Source organism: Engraulis encrasicolus, chromosome 3 (assembly GCF_034702125.1).
Source record: "Engraulis encrasicolus isolate BLACKSEA-1 chromosome 3, IST_EnEncr_1.0, whole genome shotgun sequence".
Classification (NCBI taxonomy): domain Eukaryota; kingdom Metazoa; phylum Chordata; class Actinopteri; order Clupeiformes; family Engraulidae; genus Engraulis; species Engraulis encrasicolus.
The window spans coordinates 21185343-21198136 of record NC_085859.1 but is presented as its reverse complement, the minus strand read 5'-3'; the positions used below and the strand labels follow the sequence as shown (position 1 = coordinate 21198136).

At 44.5% G+C, this 12794-nt stretch overlaps 1 protein-coding gene across 1 annotated transcript in view; it reads left to right on the top strand.

The window, feature by feature from the left end:
• arvcfb (ARVCF delta catenin family member b) overlaps window positions 1-12794 on the top strand; it is a 289566-nt gene that overhangs the window by 51177 nt on the left and 225595 nt on the right. The gene's annotated exons all lie outside the window — the stretch shown is intronic.

Here is a 12794-nt window from a genome sequence, read left to right as displayed (position 1 = left end):
AATATGCTACTTTTGGACTAAAATGGTACATTCGTACTGATTAGAATGCAAATAAAAGGTAGGCCTACTTCTGTCCTAAGCCAAATGACTTCTATATAGTTTGGTTCTGTACCCAGCTAAATTACTTCTATATAGTTTCTGTCTGACATTACATTCTTATCTTGATCTCTACTATGCAAATAAAAAGGTACTTGTGTCTTAAGCTTAAAGGCCTTTTTCTTTTAAGAGGGCAATAGTAGTGAAGAGATCTATACTGTGTGCAGTGGACTGCCACTAAGAGCCTGCTCTCTTCGCATGCCTCTCCATCTTGCTCTCTGACAATTATTTTTGAATCTCAGTGAAGCCAGTGTTATTGATTTTTGTCTGCTCCAATTAATTTCCACTCCACCAGAAATGAAGTGTGTAGTGGAGCAGCTACAAGGCCAATATGGCAAGAATCGTGCAAATTATGATACAAGCATGAAATTTGGCAGGTATGTGCTTAAGACCCTTACAATCAAATCTACCCGATTTGCCACATGAAATGGCGGCCATTTTCCAAGATGGCTGCCAAAAAAGACCCCAAAAGTTGATTTATTGCAAAGAATTGACATATAAAATTATGATACAAGCATGAAATTCAACATGTTTCTGCTCAAGACCAGCATAATTAAATCTACCTGATTTGCCACGTGAAATGGCGGCCATTTTCCAAGATGGCCGCCAAAGAAAACCTCAGAAATAGTTTTTTTGCACAGAATTGACCAAACAAATTGTGATACAAGCATAAAATTCAACATGTTTGTATACAAGACCAATGCAATTAAATCCGCCTGATTTGCCACTTGAAATGGCGGCCATTTTCCAAGATGGCCGCCAAAAAGACCCCAGAAATTGATTGAATGCACCAAATTGATCAAGCAAATTATGATACACGCATGAAATTCAGCATATATGTGATCAAGACCAGTAAAATCAAATCCACCTGATTTGCCACTTGAAATGGCGGCCATTTTCCAAGATGGCCGCCAAAATGACCCCAGAAATTGATTTATTGCACCAAATTGACCAAGCAAATTATGATACACACATGAAATTCAGCATACAAGACCAATACAATCAAATCCACCTGATTTGCTACTTAAAATGGTGGCCATTTTCCAAGATGGCGTCCAAAAAGACCATAGAAATTGATTTGTTGTATAGAATTCCAAATGTGGTCTAAATTGTTCATTATCCTTAATTCAAATGATGAGGAATACAGATGTGTCCTCCAATGACAAATAAGCCCTTATAACATACTAATAATATGTTGATAACATTCCAATAACTGTTAATGACATGCTAATAATGCAATGACAATGTGGTAATAATATGCTAATTCATGGTTTTATCGATGTTGCTCTTATATAATGTGGCGATGTTGCTCTAACGTGGCGATAGCATGGTAATAGCTAATAATGGCAGTTCTCGATGCCGATGGAGGGTGGTGCGTGATGATGCTAGAAAAATCCAAAATAAATAACCCAATGTAAAGAAGCTGTTGAGGCATCAACATAGCTACATCCTGATGAGAACAGCCTAAGTGAACAAGAATCCCAGATTCATGAACAACAACAACACTGGTTTATTCATCAGTGCAGTTTTACCCAATGGCCTAATGGCTTATAACGCAGACAGTTTTGATTTTTGCTCGATCACTGCGCTATGAGAGGATTCAAACCGCCTTCAATACAAGGAGTAAACTATATGTGTCTGTTGCCTTGTAGCTACACAGCTACACAGACTCAACGACAATGGAAATGAAACATGTAATAAACGTCAACCTGTATTTTTGATTGCACTAGCCACCGCGGTAGTTTGGAAGTGACTCATTGTCGAGAACAGGTCGCACAAAGCAGAATGAACTATGGAAACACTATTTACTGTACCGATATAACCTCAGCATGGTAACTTGCATGTGCAAGTGTTGTCTTTGGTTCGTGTAAATAAATGAAGCTACAGAGCATGAGGAACTTATTTAATGAACATCTCACAGTTCGTAGCCCAGTGAAGGTTAAAGTAAGGAAGTAGGCCAAGCTGTTTGTTCTCGAGCACAGAGCAGCCTGGTCGAGAGGACCAATCACAGCGGCTCACCGTGTAGCTGTCTGCGGGCAGTCACATTTTCAGGTGCACACCAAGTGACGGCAGAGGGGGTAAAAATAACTGCGTGGCTGTCTGCATCATCGTACAAACAACTTTGATTCTGAGCATAAACCAGGCTTTAGCCCTACGCCTTTCCCCTTCCCCTCCGTTTTGCGTGTTCATAGGCATAGGGCTGTCTAAATTCAGAGGGGTAGGGATAAAGAGCTTCCTACGCCTTCCAGAGGCAGACTTCGAATGGAGGGTAAGACCTATTTCCCCCAAATGCATTGCGAATGCCTTTAAAAAAGTTTGGCATCCACAAAAGCACGCAAAAATAAGTATTTTATGTAATTCACGTTTTTACTGTTGTAATAATTGTTGCATCGTACTAAGTTAAACATTGTCTCAATGGGTCATTTTCTCCAGGAAACATGCATGAAAAAAATGGCTATTAATGTCTACTTAATGCATGGAAGTTGTGAAGGAATTGCGAGGGTCATGCAACACTGTTGTCCTTTTAAAAAAAAAAAATTGCCTGAGTGATTACAAGCAATAATGTTGGTTTAACCATAGATAGGCTGGTTTTTGAATGCTATGGGTGTCATTCCGGGATTGTTGAAGGGGTGTCTCAATAAATAGGGGTTGCGTTTCATGGTTTGAAGGGACGAGGGGGCAAGGGGAAGGCATAGGGGTAGGGGTAGGGGTGTTCAAACTTCACAGTGTGCAAAATGAGTGTACAAATTCACAGTGCACAGTTTCATTTTAGAAGGAATTCAATGGCAGACAGTGCATCGTAGCCTCGCGAGCCATCCTACGTACTTCCGCCAAAGGATTGGCTCCACTACGGTAGTCTGTCTCTCTGTGGAGTGCCTGGAGCAGTAGGATTTGTTATGAGGTCAAGGGGGCATTTGTTCACAAAAGGTTGAGAACTGCTATAGCTATTCTAGCCCCCTGTAGTGTTTTAGTTCTTTCATCAATTTCTTCTCTGTGTAGGATAAAGACCCCTGAAATACACTAACACCTCCTGCCATATTACCGTAAATTTCCAAGTGGTAAATCAGAAAGATTTTATTGCTCTATAGCACACACAAACAAAATTAGAAATTTGTATCATAATTTTCCGCGCTAAATTCAATCTTTTTGGTGCCCATATTGTGAAATGTCTGCCATTTCAAGTGGTAAATCAGGTACATTTTATTGTATAGTTTGTTAGCTCATTTACACAAAATTTCATACTTGTATAATAACTTGCTTGGTCAACTGTGAGCAAAAATCAATATCTATTGTATGATATCTATGGTCAAATCTATGGTATTTTTGGCGGACATCTTGAAAAATGGCCACCATTTCAAGAGGCAAATCAGGTGGATTTGATTAAATTGGTCTTGTGCACATTTATGTCGAACTTCATGCCTACATCGTAATTTGATTGATCAATTCTGTGCAATAAATCAATTTCTGAGATCTTGGCAGCCATCTTGGAAAATGGCCACTATTTCAAGTGGCAAATCAGGTAGCTTTAATTGCATTGGTCTTGAGCTCATGCATGTCAAATTACATGCTTGTATCATAATTTGCTAAGCCAATTCTATGCAATTCATCAATTATTGAGGTATTTTTGGCGGCCATCTTGGAAAATGGCCACCATTTAAAGTGGCAAATCAGAAGGATTTGATTTCATTGGTCTTGAGCACATACATGTTGAATTTCATGCTTGTATCATGATTTGCTTTATGAATTCTGTGCAATAAATCAATTTCTGAGATCTTCTTTGGCGGCCATCTTGGAAAATGGCCACCATTTCAAGTGGCAAATCAGGTAGATTTAATTATGTTGGTGCTGAGCACATACATGTTCAATTTCATGCTTGTATCATAATTTTATATGTCAATTCTATGCAATAAATCAATATCTGAGCTCTTTTTTGGCGGCCATCTTGGAAAATGGCCGCCATTTCACGTGGCAAATCAGGTGGATTTGATTGTATGGATCGAAAGGACAAACCTGCCAAATTTCACGCTTGTATCATAATTTGCACGATTTTTCCCGTAGCTGCTCCACTAGTGGGTGGCGTTGTCTCCTGCTGTTTGTAGCCACAGGAAGCAAAAAAAAAAAAAAAAAAAATCCTGGCAGGCACTTGCAGTTGGCACAAAAAAGTTTTAAATTCTATTAATGCTTCCCTCATTTTAGGATTACTGACCTAGACTGGGGAGATGAATAAGAATAGCTCAAGGGATTTTGAGAACTGTTTAGCTGAAATGCAACGCTGTAGGCAAGCCTAATAAAGTGGGAAATCTACAGCATCAGCAAGGACAAGCTTAGCGCTAGCCTGCCCTCAGAACATGCAGGATGATGTGACACTTAATACCATATATTTTTCTGTGACTATATCCAGCTATCCTTTGGAATTATGTGTTTGTGAGCTCGGAGGAGACATTCTAGTAGGAATGCTGCTTGGTTGTGGATTTGTTGTGGTGTTTGCCTGGCGGGCTTCTTCCTCCAATGCTCTTCCTCCTGTGGGCTAACGAGCGGAGTAGCGCTGGGTGGCTGTTCCCCTGAGAAGAGGGTAGACTTCATGAATAAGACGAGACTCTGGGAGGGAAGAATTTGATGGAAATGGGGAAAGAAGTGCGCTGAGCAATAGGAGGCAAAAAAAATAAAGAAAGAAAGGAACGACAGCATTATTAAGACATGGCCTGACAGCAGCGAAGGCTAGCTAGCTGCCCCGCCACACACTCGCACCCCAAATGACGGGTGACAAGAAGATTGGGGTGGTCTATTACTCACCAGGCTCAGCTCACGAGGATCTCTCTTCAGGCTGACTGGCTTTGCAGTGGCACCCATGTTTAGGGGACGCGCCCGTCACATGATGGATTGGACATGAAATAAAAGCAATTGTCCATCAGGGGCTGGAGTGGAGCAGTCTGATCTCCGAGATAGATGGAGGTTTACTTGGCAATATTTTTTGGTGGAGAAGGATGTTCTATTCCTAAGAAATGTTCGACCCACGAAAAGTGACTTAATAGTGTAATACGTATGAATTAGAGGTGCTCCGATTGCTCGGCAGCCGATCATGATCGGCCGATAATGGCCAAAAATAGCCTGATCGGTGATCGGAAAAACATGCCGATCAAAAAACCGATCCAGAGATATTAAATTCCTCACGCAACCATTTTGCCTTTACACCTGGCGCTGCATGTCTAGGTGCTGGCTCTGCACAGCTGCTGCACCAAAAGAAGACATCTTTGCTTGTCTATAACTTTTCGGAATTCCCTCCTTCATTTTCACCATTTATAATCATATCTGCACCAACAATGATCTGATTTTCCGATCCATGCGCCGTTTAGCCTACATGACGCTTGTAATTTGCGAATGACGTGTCAGTCTCGCCATGTTCGCTATTTGAGTTACAGCCTGTATGGAAGTTGTCAGTCAGCACGCAACAACTAAACGTTTCCAAAACAAACATCAACGGTATTGTTTTTAAAGTTGTAGCCTAATTGACAGCCAGTTCATTAGTTTGTAGTCGCTGCAACACCAAACAGCAACAGTCAGGGAGAGTGGACGGTGAAACTCAATGTGCTGGGAATTCTACAATCCATGACAGTGTTACAGAGAAAGAGCTTTCCTCGCAGACACGTGTTGTGCGTGTTGCCTGTTCTTTCAAGTGAAGTTTTTTTTTCTTGTTTAGAATCTCAAGTGTTTCAGTTACAATGTAATTTGCGATTGACTTCTCCTCGCCAGTTAGACATTTTACATTATAACCTGAGTAGTTGCCTCGGTCAGCACGCGACAACTTCACGTTGTCCACACAAACATGTCAACGTTATTCTTTTCAAAGTTGTAATTGACAGTCAGTCGATTAGTTTGATAGTCGCTGAAACGCCAAACGGCGACAGATGAGGGGAGAGGGAGAGAGCTCAGACGCAGAACGGCAGCGGAGCACTGCAGCTGTGGACTGTGACAGAGAGGGGAGGGGCTCTCCTCACGAGGCTGCTCATTTAAAGCGACAGGCTTTTTTCTCGTATGTAGAAGACTACTTGAAGTAATGTTTCAGTTTCAATTAAATCTTAAATAGTTTAGTAATTATATGCAATAACTTATAAATTGATTAATACTGTAGTAGACTTACTTGTAGGCTATATTACCAACACTAGTCTGAAAGAGCTGAAAGATAATAATAATAATAATAATAATAATAACAATAGGCCTAATAATAATAATAATAATAATAAGAATAATAGCCTAATAATAGGCCTACATTGTGAAAGCGACATGTGCTAATTAAGATTGATTGGTTTATGGGCAGAAATGGTAGCCTATTCAATAAGGATAATTAATAGGCTATTAAAAAAATAGGAAATCATTTCTGTGATCGGCAATGATCGGTGATCGGCAGATAAAGATTTTTGGTGATCGGTATCGGTGATCGGGCCCAAAAAATGGTGATCGGAGCACCTCTAGTATGAATGATTCATGTCATCTTTCTCTTTCAGATGTCCTGTGCTGTTTTTTATTTGCTTCTGAATGTGTCTCATAGCATGCTAACTCACTGTCATTTTTATAGAAAATGCTGTGGAGGGAGCCCGTTCTATAAGGATTAAGTTATGTCTTTGTGACTGTGGGTTGGTAGACATGTCAAATCATGCCAACATCAATATCTTCCTACCTCTTCAATTACATCTATCCTGTTTTTAAAGAAAGTCCAAGGGCCTTCTTTTTACAGTACCCCTATTGGCTGCCCTGCTAAGGTTCTGAATTAGGTAGTTATAAATGTGTTTTCTTTAGAGATGCACCGGATCCTGATTTTGAGGATCCTGCCGGATACCGGATCCACTGTTTAAGATCCTGACGGATCCGGATCCTAGCCTGGTCCTGACCAGCCCATAATACTACCATTTCATCAATCCTTTGGCGGAAGTACGTAGGATGGCTCGCGAGGCTATCTGGATCCTGTGAAAAACCCTATTATCCTGCCGGATCCGGAACAGGATCTTGGATCCTGTGCATCTCTAGTTTTCTTTTTATGTTATTGTTGGTAGACCCTAGCCAATGGGCCATGTCCCTTCCAGCTCTGCAGTGACGCTTTCCTGCCACTCTGCCACTGTCGCATTGTTTCTGTTGATGAAGTGCTCTCCCACGACGTGTCTCACAAGCCATGTGGGTCTCTCCATTTCCAAAATGGAGCCATTTGAATGCAGTGAATGTGTGTCAACAGTGTCGCAGGACACACAGTATAGGATTTAGCAAAGAGGAAACCCTGGATGGCAGCCAATGGTGGGCTGTATTTTCTGGCTTCAAAAGAGAGATTGTTGTTGTTTTTTTTTCCTGGGGTGTTTTGCTGTGTGGCTGATATTTGGAAGAGACTGATGAGGGTGGCGAGAGCATGGTCAGGCTTTAAACATTTGGCTCATGCAGACTAGTGTGGGAAGATGATGTAGGCCTATTAGATTTATAGCCCTGGCAGCTGTCAGTTAGTCTGTTTTGTGTTTGTTTGTTAGTCTTTTTTGATGGTGATGGGGGTGGGACTGGATTTTCGTGCTCATATCTTCTCATGCTATTATACTCTCTGCCACACATTCTATGTTTGGAAAGGAATAGATTGGTCTTCACCTCCAAGTCTTATGCAAACACTGTCTAGTGCATGTGCTCTGGCTGTGACTTTTCTCATGTTGGACGCAAAAGAATTCATAAGTAATCAGAAGTGATGAGAAGTGGGCCTTGATGGAGTGTTGCTGTCCATGCGTGTGATTGGGTGCATCCCAATATGTGTCCTTGCCTCCTCCACTTGTGCTTGTCTCCTCGCCCCGCCTCCTGGCCCCTCCTCCGTGGAGAAAACTATAAAGTTTCCCAGCTGTCAGCCTCGCCACAACAACTTTTGAGGGACTGTTTTTCATTCACCATCCCAATTGCAAATGAGGAAAAGACTTTACAATTGAGCTTTTGCAAGATATTGAAATATAATGCTGTTGTCAGTGATGTCATCATGACCAGAAGCAAGTGGAGGAGGCAAGTGGAGGAGGCAAGGTCGCATATTGGGATGCACCCATTGTGTATATTAACGGCAATGCATCTCTCTCACCTACTTCAGATGACAGACAGAACCCCCAGTCATATTGGTAGCCTGGTGTATGACTTATTTAAGGGCAGTCATGACTCATGGGTAAGCAGTTAGGGCGTCAGACCAAACCCAAAGGTTTTCGGTTCGACTCTCAACCCGCCAGGTTGGTGGAGGGAGTAACTAACCAGTGCTCTCCCCCATCTTCCTCCATGACTGAGGAACCCTGAGGTTGGTACCGTCCCGACACACTGCTCCCTTATTGCGCCATTGGGGGCTGCCCCCTTGCACGGGCCCCCTCGAACTCTTGTGTGCTGTGCAGTGCTGTGTGTTACAATGACAATGGGAGTTGGAGTTTCCCAGTTGGGCTTTCACATTCACTTATTTCAAACCAAATGCATGTAGTCTGCGCAGAAGAACATTGATCCTCATCCTGATCGCCATCCTCACCCTCATCCTCACCCTCACTATTAATCAGCTTTTAGCCACTGGCATTCTACATCCTGTGCAAGTTAATATTTCACTGTTGCCTGGGCCCAGACTCCCCCCCTCACACTAGTATCCCAATACTTGTGGCTCGCATGTGAATAATTGATTACCGAGTGAGTTGCATATTTAATGAAAGAATATTCGCATTGCCATATCCATCACTTGATGAAGTACCCACTACACTTCAACTCCTGATATGCTGAGAGGAGGAGGAGGAGGAGAAAAGAGAGAGAGAGGGAGGAAGAGGGAGAGATGTAGATGGGGATGGATGTTCAGAAACCGTAGGGAGGTGGGATTGTGATGATGTGTGTTGCCGTGGTGCGCCGCTGCAAATTGGTTCAGCAGTGGCGCAGCGTGAGGGGAGAGCGAGGGCGATAATTCAGTGGCAGGCGGCGTCTTAGCGCGCCGCACGGGCCAGCAGGGGTTGCCGCGTTGCTCCCCCACCACGCTCACTCATTAGATCCGAGGGAGGAAAAACCTGAGCTGCTTAATTGAATGTATGTTAATTAATCTTCACAAAGAAAGCATTGTCTCAATCAAATCGGCACATTTTTTTTCAGAACTAAGTCAGAACGACGCTGCATTCCTTATTAGCTTGCGTGTGTAATCCACCGCCGTCGCCTCCTCGGAATTTAAATCAGATATTTTATGTTCTCCTCTTCACCTTCTCGGTCGCTTGCTATTTTGTCCTCATTAGGACTGGGTTTTAGATTTAAGAATGGAACACAATTCACTGAAACCGAATGAGAGTGAAATTGATTGCACGCTGCAGGAGGGCAGGGCACTGCCTCACAGTCCTAGGAACCCTAGACATTGTCCTTGACTTTCACCACTACTACGCCACTCCTCTCCTTTATCCTGGATATGGACGGCAGTCACAGGTCCTTTTTGTCATTGTAGTCCTGGTTAGCCATGTTGGTCTTCTGCCACCGAATGTCCAGGCCAAGGCGGTCAGCGGCCCTGACGGGGAGTCATCTGAAAGCAACCCCCCCCCCCCCCCCAGCTCCTTAACAATGTAATGCGGACCCAATTCTGGGTCCCCCCTCTGTCTGGGCCAGTGATGACTAACCCCCTTGCCCCGCACCCTGTCTGCTTCCCTGCTCCGCGTTTTCTTGGATGTAGTCCTTTTAGCCAAGTGTTCCCCTCCACCTCCACAGTGGCGTAGTGGCTTCCCTTTGCATTACCAAAGCTGTCCGTCTCCATTAGCCTTACCTTATGACTCCGCCTGTCAGAGCAGAGAAGTCCCTAAACCTCCCCTGTGGGTACGCAGCCAGCCAGTCATCTCTGATGGGCCAGGGAAGTCCCCTGAAGAGTCCCCTCAGACAAAAGCCAGTGGTCCAGACAGACAGGTCTTGTCCCTTCTCCTCCCCTTCTCCTCCTCCTCCTCCTCCCCTTCTCCTCCTCCTCCTCCTCCTTCTCCTCTGGACTGATGACTTCAGCAAGCCACTGCTACTGGACTTAAATGACCACCCTGAAATCATTATCATCAAGAAACTACATAGCCTAGGTCCTGCTATTTCTACGAATCACTCGAGCAGGAGGGGAAAAAAATGACAGCTGTCTTGTGCCTGAGTGTATGAAAGTAGTGGGCACCGGTATTGCACTTTCATGGCCAACCTTCAGGCACCCACCTCAATACACCAGCTGGGCTCCTGTTATTATTCCAAGAAGTATGGGCATAGGAGAGGCTTTCTGCCACACACAAAGGGGCCCTACATCAAGTTAATGGACTTTGTTAGAGGGACTGAGGAGTAATAAGGTGCGGCTGCCTGTGCCCTCCGGAGCTGGACCTGGCCCGCCACCCTTATGTTCGCTTCTGGTGGTCAGTGGGACTGCAGTTGAGTTGGTTTCTGCTGCTGTTTGCCGTCTGCTTGCTGGCTCTGTCCTGCTTCGGATGACTGGCTTTCAAGATGACCCAGCAGACTGTAGCAGCAGAGGGGAGGGGGGTAGTAGGAGCCAGACAGCTCAAGCTCCCCCAGCATTGCTTCATCTTCATCAGGCTTCCCTGTCACACTGCTAGACCCCCACCACCTCCACCACCACCACCAAGATGGACAATGGACAGCTTATTGTTTTGTAATCGATTTGAGTCAGATGCAACTCTGTGGCCCCGTAACCTCTGATGGTGGTTCTCTACCACACACACACCCTGCTACAACATCTGCCACTCACATGGATGGATGGATGCACGCACGCACGCACGCACGCACGCATGCACGCACGCACTTGGAGCACAGTGTTGTGGCCTCTGGTTTGAGCCTAGTTTAATCCCCTACATGACATTCACAGTACACTATATCCCCTCTTTTCTCTTCACATCACAAACTAAAATAGAACTCTTCAAAATGTTGAAGTCTTCCCCAAAACTCCACAACCAGTTTGTTTCACCTCGCAAAAGATTTTTGGAGCCCCCTGAAACCTCCCATGCCCCCAAAAATAACACTGTGCATTCATGCCTGTGCCTGGGTATTTCAAGAATACTGCTTTGTGTCTGGTGAAGCACAGCAGCGGTTGAGGAATGCAACCAGACCTTTTTCTTGAACACATAAGCCCTTATGCAGCAAAGATGCAGTCAGTCGCACAGAGACTCTAAAATCCACTCTTTTAAAAGCGGTGAAAATTGCTACATTTGGAAAACCCGGGAAAAAAATACCCCAATAGCTTGGGTCAAAGGTATAATTATGGGATGTTGTCTGCTTGCCACCCGTGTTTAAATGTGCAAATAGTCGAGCAAGACAAATGGGTCTGGTTTTAGGCAGACACAGTGGTACCAAGGCACTGCCATATAAAAATGCTTGATAGAAAGGGGATTTTTCTGTGTGTGAGTGAGTGTGTGTGTGTTTTACTAGTGTCTTTTGTCCTGTAAGCTCACACAGAAGGCCCACCAAAGCCTGGTGTGAGAGACAGGGGTGCCCAGATTGTTCTGAATTTAATGGGCCAAAAATGAATTGAGGTGAATGCGTGCAGAGCCAACGATAACATTCATGCCGCAATACAAGACAATAAATTAAATAAACCCTAAAATTTGACCATGGGGGAGCTCAGAAATCAGTCACAGTCCAATTCTTTTTTATAGCCGTGTGTACCCTGAATCGGCAAGCCTTGATATAGGCAGTGTAAGCAAACAGTGTGCAGTGTAGTAGTGCAGACAAGAGACTTGTAGGCTGTGAATGAGGCCACCGCTGCTGCTGCTTGGCCCTCGCACCGGTCTCCCGGGAATTGTAAATGTCGTCACATTTTAAACAAGGCAGGCTTTTCACACTAAGTGAGGGAGGTTTTTTTTTTATTCCTCCTTTCCTTCCTTGCTCTTTCTTTCTCTTTCTTGACCAGGCGCATTGCACTGTGTGAGCCCATCATGCAGACTTAATTATTCCATTGGACATGCAGGGATAGCTGTTAAGCTGTAAACCATTTAAATCCGGGACTATAAAAATAACTTCATTTTTTTCCAAGCTAGTATTATCGGTTCTGTTGTCCTGTGTAGTGTTTTGATTCCAGCTGTGGGATGACCAGACAGTGGAATTAAGGCTGGACAGATGTGCAGTCCCTCCCGACCCCCCACCCCCGACCTCTTATAGCCCCATCCCCCATGTTGCCCTCACCATGCCACTCATACCCCACAATGCATTGTCTTCACATTCGAGCCTGTTAGGAAAAGCACTGTGGACCCTCTACCGCCAGTTGCACTGCCCCATCACCGGAAATGCAGTAGGCCTAAGCGTGGGTGCAACTGATGATCCAGCTGTGTTTTGACCACTTGACGCGGCTACACAGATGTGCTGTCTGTTTGCCCCCCGTCTGTTTGCCCAGGATCCCATCTGTGGGGTTGTCAGTGTGGGTTTTTATGAGCGCTCCAAACCCACCGACTAAAAGCCAGACTAATCTGTTGAGTTGGAAAATAAGAGCCAGGCCCATCTTCTTCCTCTCTCTTCTTCCTCTTTCTTCTTAGTCTTTGTCTTCCCCCTGTTTTGTCTTCATCTTTGTGTCGTTCTTCCTCCTCCTCCTCCCCCTCCTCCTCCTCTTCTTCTTCTCCTTCTCCTTCTTCTCCTTCTTCTTCTCCTCCTCCTCCTCCTTCTCCTTCTTCTCCTTCTCCTCCTCCTCCTCCATTTCTGCTGGACCTGAGCCGGGGGGCCTCACCATCTGC